This window comes from Zea mays, chromosome 2 (assembly GCF_902167145.1).
Source record: "Zea mays cultivar B73 chromosome 2, Zm-B73-REFERENCE-NAM-5.0, whole genome shotgun sequence".
Taxonomy (NCBI): domain Eukaryota; kingdom Viridiplantae; phylum Streptophyta; class Magnoliopsida; order Poales; family Poaceae; genus Zea; species Zea mays.
The window spans coordinates 209,845,870-209,868,781 of record NC_050097.1 but is presented as its reverse complement, the minus strand read 5'-3'; the positions used below and the strand labels follow the sequence as shown (position 1 = coordinate 209,868,781).

General features: G+C 54.1%; 1 non-coding gene across 1 annotated transcript; it reads right to left on the bottom strand.

The window, feature by feature from the left end:
• Positions 1–14,441: 14,441 nt before the first annotated feature.
• On the bottom strand, positions 14,442–14,515 carry TRNAD-GUC (transfer RNA aspartic acid (anticodon GUC)). The gene has a single exon. It is a non-coding gene; the product is annotated as a tRNA-Asp (tRNA).
• Between the last annotated feature and the right edge of the window lie 8,397 nt (positions 14,516–22,912).

Genomic DNA, 22,912 nt, shown 5'->3' with positions numbered 1-22,912 from the left:
TTATTTTGATAATTTCTAGTTATAAATCATGGATGATAGTTACATGATTTGTTATATTATTATTGGGTCTCGGGCCGCCTACTGGATTATGGGTCTCGAGTGGGTTCAAGAGCAAATGCGAATTTTCACCTGTACTAGGGTGTAGGCTCGAATCAGATTTTTAACTTCGGTGATGCAGGTGCACCGATGATCCGTCCACCATGAACCTGTTGTGTTGCGAACTTTTAATGGGGTTGTCAGCCACACTACCCGTCGGCGTTCCGAGACCGGGGGTCCCTGAGCCGACGAGTGAATGTCGCCGCGTGCCCCAGCCTAGATGGGTCGAGCGCGAGAGCGAGCGCGAAGGGGGGAAAAGCGAGGCGGCCGGAGACCGGCGTGAGAGAGGTGGGAATCCCGCGGCCTTCGTGTTCGTCCCGCGCCCAGGTCGGGTGCGCTTGCAGTAGGGGGGTTACAAGCGTCCACGCGGGAGAGGGAGAGAGCGGCTTCAAGCGAGCGCCTATCTCGTCCTCGTCCCCGCGCGGCCAACCCCCTCTAAGAGGGCCCTGGTCCTTCCTTTTATAGGCGTAAGGAGTGGATCCAGGTGTACAATGGGGGGTGTAGCAGAGTGCTACGTGTCTAGCGGAGGAGAGCTAGCGCCCTAAGTACATGCCGTTGTGGCAGCCGGAGAGATTTTGGCACCCAGCTGGTGTGATGTCGTGGCCGTCGGAGGAGCGATGGAGCCTGGCGGAGGGACAACTGTCGGAGCGGTTGAGTCCTTGCTGACGTCCTCTTGCTTCCGTAAGGGGGCTGAGAGCCGCCGTCGTCATAGAGTATGCGGGGCGCCATCATTGCCTGTCTGGTGGAGCGAGCCAGATGGGACGCCGGTCTTGTTCCCTGCGGCCCGAGTCAGCTCGGGGTAGGGTGATGATGGCGCCTCCTGTTGACGTGGCCGGTCTGCGTCCTAGGTTGGGCGATGTGGAAGCTCCTCCGAAGCCGAGGTCGAGTCCGTCTTCCGTGGCTGAGGTCGAGTCCGAGCCCCTGGGTCGGGCGAGGCGGAGGCCGCCAGCTGAGGCCAGGGCGGAGTCCGAGCCCTGGGGTCGGGCGAAGCGGAGTTCGCCGTCTTCTGGGGCTTAGCCCAAGTCCGAGCCCTGGGTCGGGCGGAGCAGAGTTCGCCGTCTTCCGGGACTTAGCCCGAGTCCGAGCCCTGGGTCGGGCGGAGCGGAGTTCGCCGTCTTTCGGGACTTAGCCCGAGTCCGAGCCCTGGGTCGGGCGGAGCGGAGTTCGCCGTCTTCCGGGACTTAGCCCGAGTCCGAGCCCTGGGTCGGGCGGAGCGGAGTTTCCTATGGTGCCTTCGGCAGGGCCTGACTGCCTGTCAGTCTCACTCTGTCAAGTGGCACCGCAGTCGGAGTGGCGCAGGCGGCGCTGTCCTTCTGTCAGGCCGGTCAGTGGAGCGGCGAAGTGACGGCGGTCACTTCGGCTCTGCCGGCTGGGGGGCACGCGTCAGGATAAAGGTGTCAGGCCACCTTTGCATTAAATGCTCCTGCGGTTGGGTCGGTCTGTGCGGCGATTTGGTCAGGGTTGCTTCTTGGCGAAGACAGGGCCTCGGGCGAGCCGGAAATATGTTCGCCGCTGGAGGGGGGCCTCGGGCGAGACGGAAATCCTCCGGGGTCGGCTGCCCTTGTCCGAGGCTAGGCTCAAGCGAGGCGTGATCGAGTCCCTCGAATGGACTGATCCCTGACTTAATCGCTCCCATCAGTCCTTTGCAGCTTTATGCTGATGGGGGTTACCAGCTGAGAATTAGGAGCCTTGAGGGTACCCCTAATTATGGTCCCCGACAGTAGCCCCCGAGCCTCTAAGGGAGTGTTAGCACTCGCTTGGAGGCTTTCGTCGCACTTTTTTGCAAGGGGACCAGCCTTTCTCGGTTGCGTTTTGTTCCGGTGGGTGCGCGCGAACGCACCCGCCGGGTGTAGCCCCCGAGGCCTCGGAGGAGTGGTTTCACTCCTTCGAGGTCTTAATACCTCGCGTAATGCTTCGGCTGGTCTGGTCGTTCCCTCATGCGAGCTGGCCGTAGCCCGGGTGTACGGTCGGGTCCCAAGTTCTCGGGCTGGTATGTTGACGCTGTCAACGGTTCGGCCGGAGCCGGGTTTGCGAGAGTAGCCCCCAAGCCTCTGCACAGGGCGAGAGGGCGATCAGGGACAGACTCGGCTTTTTTACATACGCCCCTGCGTCGCCTTTCCGCAAGGAGGAGGGGGGGAAAGCGCCATGTTGCCCTCGATGGGCACCGAACATGGTGTCTCCGGTGAGCTGCAAGCGGGTAATCCGAGTGGACGTCCGTGCCCCGTTCGTTAGGGGTCGGCTAGGGGCCCAGAGGCACGCCCAAAAGTACCTGCGGGTGATCTGCCGGACCCGGTCCCCTGGCGACGGGGTCCGAGGGCTCGATGCCTCCCTCTGATGGGATTCCGTTACAAGATCGTTCCCGCTGGTCTCAGAAATGTCCTAGGGTACCTCGGGAGCGCAGCCCGAGCCTTGGTTATGTATCGAACGTACCCATGGTCATCGCTCGCTCGGCGTCTGAGGCGGCTGTGAACCCTTCGGGGGCCAGCCTTCGAACCCCTGATCAGTAATGGGCGCGGAGCCCGAGTAGCCTGAGGCGGCTGTGGAACCCTTCCGAGGGGCCGACCTTCGAACCTCTGACTAGTAGTGGGTGTAGGGCCCACGCGATCTGAGGCGGCTGTCGAACCCTTCCGGGGGGCCAGCCTTCGAACCTCTGATCAGTAGAGAGGCTCGGAGCCTGGTTCCTTCACGGGGAAGGATCCTTTTCGGGGTATCTCCCTTTCCCGGTCCCTGTTGCAAGAGAGAGAAAGAGGAAAAAAGGAAAAGGATACGAATTCGAACGACGCGGCGTACCTTTTTTGACGCGGTCATTATGGCGAAGGCGAAGCGTCGCCCGCTTCTCCTGCCAGAGACGCGAGTGGTTGGCGGGGCGGCCGTTGCGCGTGCGCGAGCCGTTCGAGGAACGGAGCACGGGCGCGTTGTCTTCACGCCGTGAGAGAGGGTTCTCTTGCTGCCACCGGATGGGACGTGAGCTTGGCTGACGACGTGACCGCTGCTCCTGCCCGCCTGCCACCGTCATTACTGCCGGCCCATTTTTGGTCGCATTGACCGTCACGCCAGGCTGGCGCTGCTGGGTCGTGCGCTGAGTCGCCTCGAGTCGCGGCATTGGCTCCGCAGTCGAGGAGGCGCGGTGGTAGCGCAAGTGGCGGTGCAGTTGTATGCACGAAGCATTTGGCGCGCCGGTTGCATGACGCGTGGGCCTGGGCCCCCATGCCGGGCGTGTTGGGAGTCGGAGAAGTGCGCCCACTTGGCGCGGTTGCATGCCGCCTGCATGGCTGCCCACCCTTTCGCCCGCTGGTCTGGGCAAAAATGGAGGGTCGCTTGTAACCGCTGGGCGGTTGTGCGCACCGCTCACGGCGGTTTGGCTTCTTCTGCTCTGAGCCGGTTTGCATGACGTGTGGGACCCAGCCTCCGCGCCGCAGGGGAGGACCTTGGAGTGTGTTGGAGAAGACTCAACCCGCGACGGTTGGGGTCGCAAGTAGGGAGAGTCGCCTTTAAAAGGAGGGTGACCCCCTTTGGAAGGCGACCATGTCTTCGCGCTCCCTTATGCATCGTGTCTTTCCACCTTCCAAGCCCCCGGATGGGGGATACCCGCCGTCTTTCCGCCCCGTCGTTGGAGGAACGTAACTCCATGGGAGTTGGTACCTCTCAGCCATCGTTCGGCTTCAAGGATTTTCATCACACAGCCTGGCTGCGCCCCTCCGCTGGTGGTCACCTAAGACGGTGACCTCCAGCCTCTGGATGGGGAGAGGCAAGCCGGGCTGTGGTCTTGGTCCCGCCCTCAGCCTCGAGGGTGTTCGTCATCCTCGCTGGGGCGGGGAGCGAGGCGAGCCGGGGCTCTACCTCCCGCGCGGGCCGGCGGGCCACCTCTTCTTCCAGCTTCTGGTGGTGGCAGACATCCTCCAGCTTTGCGGAGGAGACATCCTCCAGCCTTGCCGGGGAAGGCGAACTGTTGCTGCCCAGCTAGGATGCAACATTCCGCCCTCTTCCTTGCTTTCGCGGCGAGGACGGCAGCGAGGACCTGCCGGTGCGCTTGGGAGCGGCCCGCTCTTTGGCTTTAATAGCTGGTTCGCGTCCCTTGAGCGGGAACGCGAACGAGAGCCCTCCGGCGGCCGCGTCCGTCCTAGGACCATGGCTGCTGCTGCAGAGGTCGCTGGCGGGCCCCCGGCGTTCGTCGCCCCGCAGGCTCGAGGTTGTTCATACTCGCGGAGGTGGAACCGGAGTTCCGTTTGTAATGGCACTTTGAATGCTAGTGTTTTTGTTCATTGTGGCTGTCGAGGCCTGAACATGTATGTATTTTTGGCACGGAGCCGTGTTTTTTCCTCATTTTCGAGCACTAAGACTCGCCTGTTGGTTGTCTGAACCGCTTCACCAAGCGTGAGTCGCCCCGTGTAAAGGTGACGAGTGAGGTATCCATATCCCGGAGGCGTAGGAGTCCCTCGGCTCGGTCGACCTTGTTGTCCGAGGCTTCTTTAACTTAGTTAAAGGAACCCCTCGGCCGCTCTTCGATGAGCCGAGGCCAGGGGTAGCGGTATCAGCATGAACAGGGGCAGAGTTGGCTCGAAAATGAAACCTGGTTGGCCGGAGCCTTGCCGGGTCGTCCATTAGCGGGACCGACGCTGGAGTTGACCAGCCGAGGCCTCAGGTCGGGCTGACGTCCTTGGAGGACGGCTGGCCGAGGCCCCGGGGTGACCGGCCGAGCCGCCTGCTCAGGCCGGGTTCCCGGAGAAGACCCTGGCAGCGATTGCCCGGGCGTGGCGATGACGTCGTCCTTCAGAGTGGAGATCCTCGGACCGCGTCGCCGTCCGAGGCTAGGTCGGACCTCGCCGAAGGTGTCGCCGATGCCGAGGGTGCTGCTGCCCCCTTCCAGCGTCAAGACCCGAGCCTGCAGGATTGGATTGTCTTGTAGCGCGTGTTTCCTGCGGCCGTCAAGACCAAAACACACCCTCGCTGTGTTGTAAAGCTGCGTCTCTTTTCCTCCTGTTTCGAGTATCTGGACTTTTTTGTCGGTAACAGGGATGTTTGTGCGAGCGAGAGTTGCTTCTCGCGGAAGGTGATGAGTGAGGTATCCGTATCCCGGAGGCGTAGGAGTCCCTCGGCTCAGTCGGCCTTGTCGCTTACGCGCACTCTTACCCGTCCATGGGGATCTGTCACCGACGCAGTCGAGAAGGCTCGAAGGATCGCTTCGTCAGAAGAGCTTCGAACGTGAAGACTTGTTCGGTCCGCGGAATCACTTATCCGAACGTGAGTTACTTATCGCAGAAGGTGATGAGTGAGATATCCGTATCCCGGAGGCGTAGGAGTCCCTCGGCTCAGTCAGCCTTAGCTGCTTACGTGTACTCCGTCGTTTTCAGGATCCACTTTCGAAGTAGTCAAAAAGCACGAAAGACATTCTGGCAGAAAAGATCTTTTTTCGAGGAAAATTTCGACGCAGAGGGGGTCCCCCCCTTTTAGTCCCCGAGGGAGGGTCAGGCTTTGCCGAGGCGAGGCCGACCCTTCCTTGATGACTAAACTTTGCGTGGGTGCGAGGTATATGAACAACTTGAAAACATCTTAAGGGTAGAAGCGACGTAGCTGTTGGATGTTCCAAGCGTTGCTGTAGACCTCGCCTTGACTGTTGGCCAGCTTGTATGTTCCGGGCTTCAGAACTTTGGCAATGACGAACGGCCCCTCCCAGGGGGGCGTGAGCTTGTGCCGCCCTCGGGCGTCTTGTCGCAGCCGAAGCACCAGGTCGCCCACCTGGAGGTCTCGGGACCGGACCCCTCGGGCGTGGTAGCGTCGCAGGGACTGCTGGTACCGTGCCGAGTGTAGTAAGGCCTTGTCCCGAGCCTCCTCCAGCTGGTCCAGTGAGTCTTCTCGGCTAGCTTGGTTGCTTTGGTCGGTGTAGGCCCTCGTCCTTGGGGAGCCGTATTCCAGGTCTGTGGGCAAGACGGCCTCGGCCCCGTAGACTAGGAAGAACGGCGTGAAGCCCGTGGCTCGGCTCGGCGTCGTCCTCAGACTCCAGACCACCGAGGGGAGTTCCTTCATCCATCGCTTGCCGAACTTGTTGAGGTCGTTGTAGATCTGAGGCTTGAGCCCTTGCAGGATCATGCCGTTGGCACGCTCTACTTGCCCATTTGACATGGGGTGAGCTACTGCGGCCCAGTCCACCCGGATGTGGTGATTCCCACAGAAGTCCAGGAACTTTCTGCCGGTGAACTGGGTGCCGTTGTCGGTGATGATGGAGTTTGGGACCCCGAAGCGATGGATGATGTTGGTGAAGAACGCCACCGCCTGTTCGGACCTGATGCTGTTTAGGGGTCGGACCTCGATCCACTTGGAGAATTTGTCGATGGCGACCAGCAGGTGCGTGTAGCCCTCGGGTGCCTTCTGCAAGGGGCCGACGAGATCCAGACCCCACACAGCGAAAGGCCAGGTGATGGGTATCGTCTGTAGAGCCTGAGCGGGCAGGTGGGTCCGCCTCGCGTAGAATTGACACCCTTCGCAGGTGCGGACAATTCTAGTGGCGTCGGCCACCGCCGTCGGCCAGTAGAAGCCTTGTCGGAAAGCATTCCCGACAAGGGCTCGAGGCGCTGCGTGATGGCCGCAAGCCCCCGAGTGTATCTCTCGCGGGAGTTCCTGACCTTCGGCGATGGAGATGCATCGCTGGAGGATGACAGAGGGGCTGCGGTGGTAGAGCTCCTTCTCATCGCCCAGCAAGACGAACGACTTGGCGCGTCGCGCCAACCGCCGAGCCTCGGCTCGGTCGAGGGGTAGCTCTCCTCGGTGGAGATATTGCAGGTACGGGGTCTGCCAGTTTTGATTAGGCCTGACCCCACTTCACTCCTCCTCGACGGGCAGCGCCTCACCCTCGGGTGCCGAGGGTGCCTCGGGCTGAACCGAGGGCGCCTCGGGCCGAGCTGAGGGTGCCTCGGGCTGTGCCGAGGATACCTCGGGCTAGGCCTAGGGCGCCTCAGGCTCGTGCGTGTCGTCGATCTTGACGGAGGGTTGATGCAGATCCCGGGAGAAGACGTCCGGGGGAACCGTTGTTCGCCCCGAGGCTATTTTAGCCAGCTTGTCCACAGTCTCGTTGTAGCGCCGAGCGATGTGGTTGAGCTCGAGCCCGTAGAACTTGTCTTCCAAGCGCCGAACCTCATCGCAGTAGGCCTCCATCTTCGGGTCGCGGCAGTGGGAGTTCTTCATGACTTGGTTGATGACGAGCTGCGAGTCACCGCGAGCGTCAAGGCGTCGGACCCCTAGCTCGATGGCGATCCGCAACCCGTTGACTAGAGCCTCATACTCAGCCACATTGTTGGACGCCGAGAAATGGAGGCGTAGCACATAGCGTATGTGTTTCCCGAGGGGCGAGATGAAGAGTAGGCCCGCGCCGGCCCCCGTCTTCATCAACGACCCGTCGAAAAACATGGTCCAGAGCTCCGGTTGGATCGGAGCCGTTGGTAGCTGGGAGTCGACCCATTCGGCCACGAAGTCCGCCAAGACCTGGGACTTGATGGCCTTCCGAGGGGCGAACGAGATTGTCTCGCCCATGATTTCCACCGCCCACTTTGCAATCCTACCCGAGGCCTCTCGGCACTGGATGATCTCCCCCAGGGGGAAGGATGACACCACAGTTACCGGATGAGACTCGAAGTAGTGTCGCAACTTCCACCGTGTCAGGATCACCGCATACAGCAGCTTCTGAACTTGTGGGTAGCGGATCTTGGTTTCGGACAGTACCTCGCTGACGAAGTAAACAGGCCTCTGAATGGGCAATGCATGCCCCTCTTCTTGCCTCTCGACCACAATCGCGACGCTAACCACCTGAGTGGTCGCGGCGACGTAGACCAAGAGGGCTTCTCCGGCAGCTGGAGGCACCAAGATAGGCGCCTTTGTGAGGAGCGCCTTCAGGTTCCCGAGAGCTTCCTCGGCCTCGGGGGTCCAAGTGAAGCACTCGGCCTTCCTTAAGAGGCGGTACAGAGGTAGACCTCTTTCGCCGAGGCGTGAGATGAAGCGGCTCAGAGCCGCGAGACATCCCATGACCCTCTGTACGCCTTTTAAGTCCTTGATGGGCCCCATGCTGGTGATGGCTGCGATCTTCTCCGGGTTGGCTTCGATGCCCCGCTCGGAGACGATGAACCCCAACAGCATGCCTCGGGGCACCCCGAAGACACACTTCTCGGGATTGAGCTTGACGCCTTTCGCCTTGAGACATCGGAATGTCACTTCAAGGTCGGAAAGGAGGTTGGAAGCTTTCCTCGTCTTGACTACGATGTCATCGACGTAGGCCTCGACCGTGCGGCCAATGTGTTCGCCGAACACATGGTTCATGCACCGCTGGTACGTCGCGCCCGCATTCCTCAAGCCGAACGACATGATGACATAGCAGTATATGCCGAAGGGTGTGATGAAAGAAGTCGCGAGCTGGTCGGACTCTTTCATCCTGATTTGATGAAACCCTGAGTAGGCATCGAGGAAAGACAGGGTTTCGCACCCAGCAGTGGAATCCACGATTTGATCGATGCGAGGCAGAGGGTAGGGAACCTTCGGACATGCTTTGTTGAGACCAGTGTAGTCTACACACATCCACCATTTCCCTCCTTTCTTTCTCACAAGCACAGGGTTGGCAAGCCATTCGGGATGGAATACCTCTTTGATGAACCCTGCCGCCATTAGCTTGTGGATCTCCTCGCCTATGGCTCTGCGCTTCTCCTCGTCGAATCGGCGCAGAGGCTGCTTGACGGGTCGGGCTCCGGCTCGGATGTCCAGCGAGTGCTCGACGACATCCCTCGGTATGTCGGGCATGTCCGAGGGACTCCACGCGAAAATGTCGGCGTTCGCGCGAAGAAAGTCGACGAGCACTGCTTCCTATTTGGGATCGAGCCCGGAGCCGATCCGGATCTGCTTGGAGGCGTCGCCGCTGGGGTCGAAGGGGACGGACTTAACCGTCTCCGCTGGCTCAAAGTTGCCGGCATGACGCTTCACGTCTGGCACCTCCTTCGAGAGGCTCTCCAGGTCGGCGATGAGGGCCTCGGACTCGGCGAGGGCCTCAACGTACTCCATGCACTCCATGTCGCATTCGAACGCGTGTTTGTACGTGGGCCGACGGTGATGACCCCGTTGGGGCCCGGCATCTTGAGCTTCAGGTAGGTGTAGTTGGGGACGGCCATGAACTTCGCGTAGCATGGTCTTCCCAGTACCGCGTGGTAGGTTCCTCGGAACCCAACCACCTCGAACGTCAGGGTCTCCCTTCGGAAGTTGGAGGGTGTTCCGAAGCAGACGGGAAGCTCGAGTTGTCCGAGGGGCTGGACGCGCTTCCCGGGAATGATCCCATGGAAGGGCGCAGCGCCTGCTCAGACGGAGGACAGATCGACACGCAGGAGCCCGAGGGTCTTGGCGTAGATGATGTTGAGGCTGCTGCCTCCGTCCATGAGGACCTTGGTGAGCCTGACGTCGCCGATGACGGGGTCGACGACGAGCGGGTATTTCCCCGGGCTCGGCACGTGGTCGGGGTGGTCGGCTTGGTCGAAGGTGATGGGCTTGTCGGACCAGTCTAGGTAGACTGGCGCCGCCACCTTCACCGAGCAGACCTCCCGGCGCTCTTTCTTGCGGTGCCGAGCCGAGGCATTCGCCGCTTGCCCACCGTAGATCATGAAGCAGTCGCGGACCTCGGGGAACTCTCCTGCTTGGTGATCTTCCTTCTTATCGTCGTCGCGGGCCCTGCCACCCTCTGCGGGTGGCCCGACCCTGTGGAAGTGGCGCCGGAGCATGACGCACTCCTCGAGGGTGTGCTTGACGGGCCCCTGGTGATAGGGGCACGACTCCTTGAGCATCTTGTCGAAGAGGTTGGCACCTCCGGGGGGTTTCCGAGGGTTCTTGTACTCGGCGGCGGCGACAAGGTCCGCGTCGGCGGCGTCGCGTTTCGCTTGCGACTTCTTCTTGCCCTTCTTCTTGGCGCCGCGCTGAGTTGACGCCTCTGGAGCATCTTCCGATGGGCGGCCCTGGGGCTGCTTGTCCTTCTAGAAGATAGCCTCGACCGCCTCCTGGCCGGAGGCGAACTTGGTGGCGATGTCCATCAGCTCGCTCGCCCTGGTGGGGGTCTTACGACCCAGCTTGCTCACCAGGTCGCGGCAGGTGGTGCCGGCGAGAAACGCGCCGATGACATCCGAGTCGGTGATGTTGGGCAGCTCGGTGCGCTGCTTCGAGAATCGCCGGATGTAGTCCCGGAGAGACTCTCCCGGCTGCTGCCGGCAGCTTCGGAGGTCCCAGGAATTCCTGGGGCGCACGTACGTGCCCTGGAAATTGCCGGCGAAAGCTTGGACTAGGTCATCCCAGTTGGAGATCTGCCCCGGAGGCAGGTGCTCCAACCAGGCGCGAGCGGTGTCGGAGAGGAACAGGGGGAGGTTGCGGATGATGAGGTTGTCATCGTCCGTTCCACCCAGTTGGCAGGCCAGACGGTAGTCCGCGAGCCACAGTTCCGGTCTCGTCTCCCCCGAGTACTTTGTGATAGTAGTCGGGGGTCGGAACTGGGTCGGGAACGGCGCCCGTCGGATGGCCCGGCTGAAGGCCTGCGGACCGGGTGGTTCGGGCGAGGGACTCCGATCCTCCCCGCTGTCGTAGCGTCCCCCACGCCTGGGGTGGTAGCCTCGGCGCACCCTCTCGTCGAGGTGGGCCCGACGGTCGCGGTGATGGTGCTCGTTGCCGAGGCGACCCGGGGCCATAGGCGCGGTGTTGCGCGTGCGCCCGGTGTAGACCGAGGCTTCCCGCATGAATCGAGAATTCGCGACATGAGGTTCCGAGGGGTACCCCTGCCTTCGGGAGGCAGAGCTCTCGGCCCGTCGGACCACGGCGCCTTCCAGGAGATTCTTGAGCTCCCCCTAGATTCGCCGCCCCTCGGTGGTCGATGGCTCCGGCATCGCGCGGAGAAGCATCGCTGCTGCAGCCATGTTCTGGCCGACCCCACTAGATGCGGGTGGTGGCCTGACCCTGACGTCGTCGGCGACGCGGTGCTAGAAGCCCTGGGGTAGTTGACGTATTTCTCCGGCCGGGGGTTGGCCTGCCCATGCCTGCCCGACGTCCCGGCGGATCGGCTCAAGCGCTCCTGCTCCCTCGTCGAACCTGACCTGCACCCCGCGGATTTGCTCGAGCTGTGGGTCATGAGCCTCCGCCTGAACGGGGACCACAGCTAGCTCCCGTGGGATGTCAACGCGAGGCGCCGGCCTAGGGAGATCACCGTCCTCCGGCATGCCGAGATGGTTGCCTTCGGAGGGACCCCCTAGATCGATGTGGAAGCATTCGCGACTTGGGCCACAGTCCTCGTCGCCGAGGCTACGGCTACCGTCGGAACAGTCGGAGAGGCAGTAGTCACATGCGGTCATGAAGTCCCGCATGGCACTAGGGTTGAGAAGTCTAGAGAAATCCCAACAGAAGCTGGGCTCGTCGTCTTCCTCGGACCCGGAGGGCCCGTAGGTCGAGACGTCCGTCAGCCGGTCCCAAGGTGACCGCATACGAAACCCTAGAGGGTTTGGACTTGCCTCTACGCGAGCGCCCGCCAGAGCGAAGTCGCTAGGCGGGTTGAGGCTGAATCCAAATGACGTGGGATGGGAATCGGTCGGTACCTTCTGGTCGACGAGCGGCGATAAAGTCATGTCGGGAACTGACTGCACCGTCGTTTCAGGTACGAGGGTGACGTCCAACAAGCCTTTCGCAAGCGTGCTGGCGTCGTCCGCTTGCTCGAGATTGGCATGTCGCGGGGAGACGACGCTCGTCTTCGTCTCAAGCGCGAAGTCGATACCCGGTGCGCCCCCCGTTGGGGTGCCGGCGCTGTCGACTCGCTCGACAACCGACGAGGCGCTGCCTCCTGCTTGGCCTTGGTTGCCATGCCTTCCCCTCCGTCGGCGGGGAAGAGGGCGGGATGAGCTCGAAGGTTGTTCTTCCACCACGCGGGGAAGACGTCGTCGATTCCGCCGCCGACGGGCGGGCTGTCGGCCGCCATTGTCGTTGTCACACGGCGGTGGAAGGACTATCATGTCGTAGCTGCCGTCGAGGGACATGAACTCAAGACTCCCGAAACGGAGCACCGTCCCGGGTTGGAGAGGTTGCTGGAGACTGCCATCTGGAGCTTGACGGGAAGCTGTTCGTCAACACGCAGCAGGCCCCTACCTGGCGCGCCAACTCTCGGCGTTCCGAGACCGGGGGGTCCCTGAGCCGACGAGTGAATATCGCCGCGTGCCCCAGCCCAGATGGGTCGAGCGCGAGGGCGAGCGCGAAGGGGGGAAAAGCGAGGCGGTCGGAGACCGGCGTTAGAGAGGTGGGAATCCCGCGACCTTCGTGTTCGTCCCGCGCCCAGGTCGGGTGCGCTTGCAGTAGGGGGGTTACAAGCGTCCACGCGGGAGAGGGAGCGAGCGGCTTCAAGCGAGCGCATGTCTCGTCCTCGTCCCCGCGCGGCCAACCCCCTCTAAGAGGGCCCTGGTCCTTCCTTTTATAGGCGTAAGGAGAGGATCCAGGTGTACAATGGGGGGTGTAGCAGAGTGCTACGTGTCTAGCGGAGGAGAGCTAGCGCCCTAAGTACATGCCGTTGTGGCAGCCGGAGAGATTTTGGCACCCAGCTGGTGTGATGTCGTGGCCGTCGGAGGAGCGATGGAGCCTGGCGGAGGGACAGCTGTCGGAGCGGTTGAGTCCTTGCTGACGTCCTCTTGCTTCCGTAAGGGGGCTGAGAGCCGCCGTCGTCACAGAGTATGCGGGGCGCCATCATTGCCTGTCTGGTGGAGCGAGCCAGATGGGACGCCGGTCTTGTTCCCTGCGGCCCGAGTCAGCTCGGGGTAGGGTGATGATGGCGCCTCCTGTTGACGTGGCCGGTCTGCGTCCTAGGTTGCGCGATGTGGAAGCTCCTCCGAAGCCGAGGTCGAGTCCGTCTTCCGTGGCTGAGGTCGAGTCTGAGCCCCTGGGTCGGGCGAGGCGGAGGCCGCCGGCTGAGGCCAGGGCGGAGTCCGAGCCCTGGGGTCGGGCGGAGCGGAGTTCGCCGTCTTCCGGGACTTAGCCCGAGTCCGAGCCCTGGGTCGGGCGGAGCGGAGTTCGCCGTCTTCCGGGACTTAGCCCGAGTCCGAGCCCTGGGTCGGGCGGAGCGGAGTTCGCCGTCTTCCGGGACTTAGCCCGAGTCCGAGCCCTGGGTCGGGCGAAGCGGAGTTTCCTATGGTGCCTTCGGCAGGGCCTGACTGCCTGTCAGTCTCACTCTGTCAAGTGGCACCGCAGTCGGAGTGGCGCAGGCGGCGCTGTCCTTCTGTCAGGCCGGTCAGTGGAGCAGCGAAGTGACGGCGGTCACTTCGGCTCTGCCGGCTGGGGGGCGCGCGTCAGAATAAAGGTGCCAGACCACCTTTGCATTAAATGCTCCTGCGGTTGGGTCGGTCGGTGCGGCGATTTGGTCAGGGTTGCTTCTTGGCGAAGACAGGGCCTCGGGCGAGCCAGAAATATGTTCGCCGCTGGAGGGGGGCTTCGGGCGAGACGGAAATCCTCCGGGGTCGGCTGCCCTTGTCCGAGGCTAGGCTCGGGCGAGGCGTGATCGAGTCCCTCGAATGGACTGATCCCTGACTTAATCGCTCCCATCAGGCCTTTGCAGCTTTATGCTGATGGGGGTTACCAGCTGAGAATTAGGAGCCTTGAGGGTACCCCTAATTATGGTCCCCGACACTACCATTGTCGGATAGAGAGGGCCTGCTGGGGTCGTTAGGGTGTGTATAATATATCATACATATGATGGTACAAAACATTCAGTATCCTCATTTCTTTGGACACCAAACATGCAACATATCCTCCATTGGCATTAACACATCATAGTGAAGCTTCCTTCACTGAACAGATCTTCAGCAAGAAGTGACTAGTTGTCATTCCAAACTCCTTACTCTTCCTCGTCAATTTCATTGCCTTAATGGCAGCAGTCTGATCCCTTTCTTCGATAAATGGAGCCGTGTGACAGCGCAGGTAGTCGCTTAGTTTCTTTCCCTGGTTGGCTAATGCTTAACACTGGTCAGATACCATAAGTTAAGTTAAGTTTAAGTTGAAGTTGAAGTTATGGTAGTGCTCGCTCGGCAAATCCTATCGGTTCAGCAGCGTCCTTATCCTTAGTAGGAGCAGAAGGGATGTAGCGAGGAGCCGAAACCTACCGTTACGGAACCGTGGAAAAAGCCGAAACCTAGGGTATTCCCTGATCTGAACTTCAATAACAACCATTGCCTTACGTACGGAAAGGAAGGTGTCGTTTGCCGCAAGTAGATCTAGCTGATTGACTCGTTCATAGGCGAAAATCAATGCATCGAACCCTTTACCGATCAAAAGATTAGGAACCGTCCTCCTCGGGCAGGAAGAGGAAGATCGTGCGGGGAAAACGGGGTTCGAACCCGCGACTTCTGGCGTGACAGACCAGCACTCTAACCAACTGAGCTATTTCCCCCTTTCGTAACTACTATCGATTCAACAGTCACCTACCGGTTACCTTTGTAACTATACCAAAACCAAAGTAGCTGTACAACAGAATGCCCTTCGCCTTTAGTACTTTTTTTTTCTTTTGACGACAAAGAAATGGCTCTGCTCGCTTAGACTCGGGGCTCCGCGCTCTATCAGCTATCAGTTAGTTGGCGCTACGCGCGACTTCAGTTGACAAAAGAAAGAAATAATTCCACTCTCTACTCGGATCTGGAGATTGGCCTAAGCCCGGCGAATGCAACCACTTCACCTGCCAGAGGACAATAGACGCAGGCACTACACGACAGGTTCTTCCGATTATGCTTCCTTTTCGAGTAATGCAACTAGCCCGATCCCTGCAGGAGATACATACGAGATTAAAAAAGAGACCACTCTCAACTAAGTTTAAGTCCAAGTCGGCTTCCGCTTCAATTCTTTACTTTGACGCTAGGTCTAGGCCAAATTCATTCTTTGACTCTTGGCCCACAGCTGCTCTGCAGGTTCTGGCTCCTTGATGGCTGCCACAAATCCCTTCGTGAATCTCATTTTCATTCATATTTTGCAAATACTTCATTCGATATATTTTTTTAGCTAGCGATGACAATGTCAAACATACCCCGATATCCACATTGTATCTAGTCCAATAAATTGATTTAGCCCAAAGCATCACATCACCTAAAAGACTGATATCCAGCTCCATATAATCCAACAATTGGGCTCTATTCTCCTGAAGAGAAGACACTTGAACTTCGTCATGTGCTATTGAGCCTTTTGAACCTAAGTGCGGACATTAAGTCTTAGCCAATGTTTCTAGACTATTAGGGAGTTGAGTGTATGAATCTCGTAGATGGAACACCATCGAGATTCATTGATAAAATATCCGCATATTCAACTGAATGCAGTTACAACGCAATTTGACAATCAACTTGTTTAGGGTTGACCGAAGGCAATAACCTAAAGAAGAAGATACCGTAAAAAGAGTATCTGACCAAAGGGAGTCCACATTATAGGAAGCCCTCATTTATCGAGGTAAAAGCCCTCTATAAATATAGGTATTACCTGCTTAGTCTTGGGGCCCCTGCCTAAGCGCCTTCCCGAGATCGGACTCGAGGGAAGGTAAGACCGGAACGATAGTGGAGGCCACTAGAGCCCCGGAGGGACAAGCGAGTAGGTTGAGCCTTCCAACACTTGAGATAGTAGGCTCAACCATTCCATTGTTATCTAGTAATTCCTAGAGGATGTTATCTAGTAATTCCTATCGTTATAACCGCAACAGCATAAGAACGATAAACCAGAGAATTGATCCCCCTCCGGGGCGAGGGTTCCGTTTTACGCAGATAACACTGTTCATAGAGTGAAACTTATGAGGTGTTTGCGATTGCTCTATTTTACAACTTCAGTGCGAAGTTATTGTTTATGATATAAATTTAAATAGTTTTAAAATTTATTTTAAATCTAAATAATAAACAAAATAATTTATCTAAATATATTCTAAATGTTCATAACTTTAATTTTACGATTTTCTGAAAAAATTACTAATGATTTGTTTCATCAACTTCACCAAATTCTTCAAAGTTAAAACAGTTCTAAACAGGGCCTTAAAAGAAGATTTGAGATAGGAATGAGACAGATAGTCTTACGTGTGGGGTGACGCGAAAGGTCTGTTTGGACTTTGGACGCCTAGCCTGTATCGATCGATGTGCCGCGGCTGTGGTTCCAGTCAGAGTCGGAGAGCTGCGTGTCCGTGAAGAACCACCGTAAAGGCGCATGCAGCCACGCCAAGCACACGCAGGGAAAAAATGTCGTAGCAGGCGGTCCTGCGTCCCCACGCGCCATTGGTATAGTATAGCTGAAGCCTGAGCATGGCGTGAGAAACGTGCTTGTGCTTCACAAGACAACGACAGGCGTAGAGAAGAGAGCTTGCTTACTGTTGCGGACCTCAGGGAGGCAGGGTACAGGAACCGCTCGCGATTGCTCATCCGCGCGGGGTCACAATTAGATTAATTAATTATATTGCTCATCCGCCCGGGATCACAATTTAGATTAATTAATATATATACTCCATTACTTCAGCACTCCAGGGTACCAACTATAGTCAACTAGGAAGCGCGCGCGCCATGAGGACGAAAAAAAATAAACGTACCTGGATCCGATCGAGTTCGTTGACTGCTCTCCGCGTTTAGGGTCTCCAGCGAGCACCCACGTCCTATTCTCCTGTACTACTCATGTACCTGTTTTCAGCAGGGCCGGATACACCTGATAATTTTAGGGGAGAAAATTACAGCTACTATACATTTACTTGTAGCTATATATATACTTGTTAGTTGCTACCGATAGGTTTTCTTAAATGAGATATTTATTTAAATATGTTTTATATCAAACGAGCAGTATTTGAATCCATGTAAGACCTAGTTTGCGTACTCTAGTATTGAAGTGGTTTGGAGTGATTAGAGAGTGTATAAATCCCCAATAAGCTAAAAACTCCCGCAATACATCTCAATCCACTTGAACCCCTCTCATTACTAGAGTATATATCCAAACTAGCCTTGAGGAGGTGACGCGGGAAGGGGGAACTCTAGAGTGGGGGCAGCAGGGGCCCTAGCCCCCTCTAAGAACATCTCCAAATGAACCCTTAAACCATCCTGAAAATCAATATTAGGGGGAAAATCCCTTTTCGTGATCCAACAGACCCCTCTTCTTCACCCCGAAATATTGCCGACCCGCATCTACCTCCTCCCTTGCCTCATATTTTCGCGTGCACCTTTCTTCCCCAATTTGGGGCGCCCGCGCGCATTTTTTCCTGTTGCACACGTTGTTTTGGTGGTAGAGGAAGGAAGCGGTGGTGGCGGAGGGAGAGCTTCGGTTACGTTGGAGCCTAGAGGTAGATGACACGGCGTGACGACGGTTTGTTTGTGCTGAGATATTGAAACATATGATGCCTGAACTATGAACAATTTTCATTTTTTGGGAACTGCTGGAGTAAAATTGCATTTTGCCGCTAATAAGTTTTTGTCTGCTGCTAATAATCAGATTTTGGGAAAAAAAGATTTAGTGTCCTTTTGGAGATGCTCTAAATACATTATAATTACTACTAATTTTTAAGTAGTTAAGTATATAAAAACAGTGTTTTTGTTCCAATAAATCTAGGTTATATCTTTGTTTATACGTTTGATAAAAATCTGTAGTCTATTAAATTAAATTTAAATTTAAATTAGACACTTATTTACTATATATAATCTATTAAATATTGTTCATGCCTCTCTCTACACTACACAAAAAATTATGGTTACACCCCTGACTTCTGCTTTATATTAGTAAAGATAGTGGACAAAACTTCGTATATTTGATCCAAGCAAGAGCTAAAATGCTGTGTTTTTTTACCTTCTCTTACTCACCATCTAAGGCTTTGTTCGTTTACACCAATCCCGCTCTGGATTAGCATGGATTGGAATTAAATCCATGCCTCAATCCATGCCCCAAAATAATCCATGACTACTTAATTTTTTTTATTCGGTTAAACCCATCATGGAATATAACCCAAAGGTTTGGGAATTTTTTAAACTATGGAAGACATGGATTCTATCCATAGCCCATTAGGTATGGAACAAATCCATGAGATATTGCACAAGTTTACATTAGAATCCATGGATCAAAAGAATAACTAGCTTTGAAAGTCACATGGATTTGTTGATGGATTTAATCCCACCATGGGATTGGGTGTGAGATATGGATTCACCCAATCCATACCGGGATTAAATCCATGATGGGATTATATCCCATGTAACCGAACAAGGCTTAACTGGGTCGTACCTCCCGCGGTCGCCTCTTCCACACCACACTTGTCGTAAGAGCAAGTAGAGCTCAACTGGTCGGTGAACGCCGGCGCCTGGCCTTCGTGTGGTGGGATTTTCTTGCCTTGTGCGCCTTTCTTTTTCTAGTTTTTGGTAGTACCACCGTATTTGTAGGGTTTGGAAGAAAAAAATTGGTCTAGATCAAAGTTTTCGTTGTGGGCGTGAAACGACCCCTCTGTCGTATTTTTTTCCCATGTGAATCGTTGTGCACTTCTTTCTTTTTTTTTCCCATGTTCGACTGGCTACAAGCCGACACTGTTGCAGCTGTTTGGATTGCTGCAGCTGCAATCCATAGAGAGAAAAATACTGTAGAAGCCGCAGCCGCAGCCGGATTGCAGCCGCAGCAAACTGCAGCGAACAAGCTGATAACTCTATATGAACTGTTGTGAGTTATTTGACTTGAGTGATCGCCGGTCAACAATTTTAAATGAAATTTGATGGCAGCAGAAAAACCATGCATGGTTTAATTTCTTCAGTTGATCCATGGTATTGGAAGAGTATAGCTTTAAAAACTACGCTCCCTCTTACGTGTACTTCTACCTAAAGGATTGTTCGGTTAAGGATGGATTGAATGAGATTAGAGAGGATTAAATCTCTTCCTTTAAAACTAAATAGAAGTGAATTCAATTTTCCTTAATTCCATCCGATCTAGATGCAATCTAACAAGGCAACGGAACAAAGCATAAGATGGATCTCAGTACGTGCATGAATTACGGCGGACCCGCTGGTAATTGCTCATCCTGCCGAGATCACATAGTTAATTAGATGAATTAATATATACTCCAGCACTCCACGGTATGGGGTCAGAAACGCAAGCCAATTATGGGCAACTAGCTAGGATGAGAAGTTGCGCGCGCCATGAGGACGAAACAATTAACGTACGTACCTGGATGCCTGGATCCGATCGAGTTCGTTAATTGATGCTCTGCGCGCGCGTGTTCATGATCATGATCTCTCCAGCGAGAACAGGCCACCAACCACGTTCGTACGTGTACCCTGTTTCCAGCAGGGGCGGATCGATACACCCAATAATAGTCTGGAGAGAAGAAGAAAAATACCGCTACTATACATATATTTGTATTACAGTATTGTTAAATACAGTATATAAGTAGACCGAACTCCATGTATATATATAATTTTATTTGATCCAAGCAAGAGTTAAAAGACCATCGCCGGCGCGGCCTGCTAGCGCAAGAAACAACCTCACGGAGCAGCAGGCAGTCGCACAGGGCAAGAGAGCCCACCACGGCGCCGACCGCCTGGGCTACGACATGTGTGGAAGAGCCCACGGTTGAAGCGGAGGCTACGATCGGCTTGGTGCGGATACCATAGCTGTCATGGAGCAGCGAAAAGTAATATGCGACTAATTGGATTTCATTTCGTGGATTTACTATGAACAGGTCGGTGGAATACTAATCTGCAATTCTATATATTTCTCTCTCTTCATACTAATCTATCAGATGTAGACTGGTTCAATCTAAGTATACTGAAATTTGTCCTTTTTTTTACAATTAAGCTGCCACTCATATGTTTATGATATATTTGATTTATTAAAAACTGTTATATTACATAATATATACACATATATGACATATAATATATATATAATATATATTGATGGTTCTAAAAATACCTTCGTGCTAATTATGTTTGGTCATGCTCATTGCATTTGTGCTTCATATATGTTGTATCAAATAGCAGCATAATGATATTACCAAAATGATGATTATAGTTGATCATGGCTATACATGCGCATATATCAAATATCTTGTACATAGTTTAAATAGCCAGTCCTTTTTATCGCCATTATGTACCAGATTTCAAGAACTTGCAGAGAGCCTCTCCGTGAGTTGTACATGTCTTACTTTTCGACGGACGCATGATGGCCTGCACCAGATAGCTCCAGACAGAGACAGCGATGAATACCTCAAGCTGTCTTAAGACAGAGACAGCGATGAATATTTCAAGAACTTTGAATTCATTAGCTTTAAAAAATCAGTAGCTAAAACTAACACTAGGGGCTTAAATCATACTAGTTTTCAACAAATTAAGACGGGACTACTCAGTTGGTACCAAACTTAAACTTAAGACCCCAACCAAAACACGTTCTAATCACGTCCTTGAGCGAAAGTGCAGCCAGCCAGAGACAAGACATCGATGGCTCAGTTGGTATCGAATTATAATGGACGTCGAACACGTGGCTGTGGTTATTATTCTTCTTGTTTTTCTTCTTGACTTCTTAAAATAGTACGACCAAACCAAACATGTGGAGTAGGAATAGACATATAATTTGGGGCTCAGACCGAAACTGAGTTTCCATATAGCAAGCAGGTATAGATGTATATTTAGTGGATGAAAAACAAACAATAGAAATCAAGTCTATCTATGGCTTTTAACAGCAAATAAAAAGAACTCTTCTGCGCCAACAACAGCTGAGAGGTATTTAAACTTAGGGCATATTTGAAAGCACTTCGTAAAATGAAGCCGTACACGTGTAGTGCTCGCGATGGTCCCTTTCCGTCGTCATCGGAGCGCGCGTCATTCGTGACGTCACAGGGCTAGCGGGCGGCAGCGGCGCGCCAGCCGCACCGCAAGCTTCAAGTGAAGACGCGACTCACGCGTTCCATGTGTACCTGTACCTCGATCGATCGATCGATGCATGTCCAGTCCGGGTCCTGTGAGTCCGTGATTCCGCCGGCGTCGTCGTCTGGCGCGGCGGCCACCGGCCAGCGCACGACCACGTACGAGACCCAAACCACCACGTCCTCGCCGGCACCAGCAGCAGCAGTCCGGCCGGGCGGTGCCATATGCAGATATGCTCCTGCTCGTGCTCTCGTGCGTGTGCGGCACGACGAAACAAATGATGCGCGCCCGCCCTCCACCTCGACCTCTGTTTTATGTTGTTCGACCATCAGCGGCGGTGACGGTGGCCGGTGCGCATGCATGCGGCGACAGCGCCGAATGGCGGACCCATGTGCCTATCCTTGGCTGCACTTCGGACCCAGATTAATAATGGATCGGGGTGCATGGGGACGACGAGCACGAGGTAGAAGAAGACACCTGGGACTGGGACACAGACAAGAGTGGCCCTTCTGATACTTCCAAGAGAGAGTACACCTCAAATTATGGCCTACCTGCATGCGAGTCGTTTCGTACGTCAGAATGGGCTTTAGTTAGTCCTCATTACCATACCGGCCGGCGTATCTGCAAGTGATATCTTTTCGCATGGCCCAATGGGCTTTAGGTGTCCTCTCGTTTTCTGCGTAGTTGCGTAGTATGGGCATGTGATGTCTTTTCGCGTAACTAGTCAAATCGGACATGGCCGTTACTTTTCACTAAGTCCCCGTTTGAATCCTTAGAGTTTAATTTCATTCTAAAAATAAAAAATTTAGATATAAATCAATTAAGTTAATATAATTTTATACAAAATCTATTTATGTACCACTATTGGCTATGTGAGGGAGATATTTACGTGCTATATTTGTTATCAGCTGCAAAGTAAAATTATAGCTTGGAGATACATAAAAATTAATTTCCATCCTTCCAATCTATGAATTTAAGATATGCTTATATTTGAACTTTGTAAAGTGGTATGATGCCAAATTCCAAACTAAATAGACTACCCTAATAAGTAAATTCCAAACCCTCAAAAATTAAGGGATCTAAATGGCCCCTAATACTTTTACCTGGATATATTGTTATAAATCCAAGTTTGAATTTGCATCTGTTTTTGATATCAACTTAACTTTGTTGTCTATAAGTACACATCCAATGTTTCTAGTAGACAACAAGTTATTAATGTTGTTAGTTATCAAAAAAATTAGGGAACAATGTAAAACACTTGCTTGCCGCATATTAGACTAGTAACTTACTCGCGCCTTGTGCGAGTCGTTGACGAATAAATTTACACATTTAAAAGGGTATTGAGTCGTTGACGAATAAATTTACACATTTAAAAGGGTATTGTTTTAGAAATATAAAAGTAGCAATATATACATAGAAGTGATAGATAATTGTTTGCGGTAGTAGAAAAATTTAGTTTGTAAACGTAGCATTGCGAACAGTTTAGATGTGATATTACAATGGTAATGCATTATGAGAGATGAGTGGACCGAGCTTATTTTGGTATCTTCAATACTATATTAGTAAACCTAAGAAACTGAGTAATCTTACAGCTGGAGTGCATCTATCATCTAAGGATACCATGTTTTTTCAAACTTAAAAAACATACAGATTAACACATATATAAAGGACTTAGATTTAGTTGCAATCGATGAGTTTGGAGTCTAATTTAAAAGGATTCACATCTTAAAATAACATGCACCTCATAATTTAAGTCTAAACAACACCGCAATGGCAGACATAGGTAGTGGTGTACTCAATGAGAAGCGCAAGGAATTGAAACAACAAATGGGAGATGTGTACATAGTAATCTAATTGGTCATGTAACATCAAGTCCATTGAATTTCTTAAACCTAAGGAACTATGTGATCCTGCTGCTGAAGTGTATCTAACATCTAAGGAAGCCATGTTTT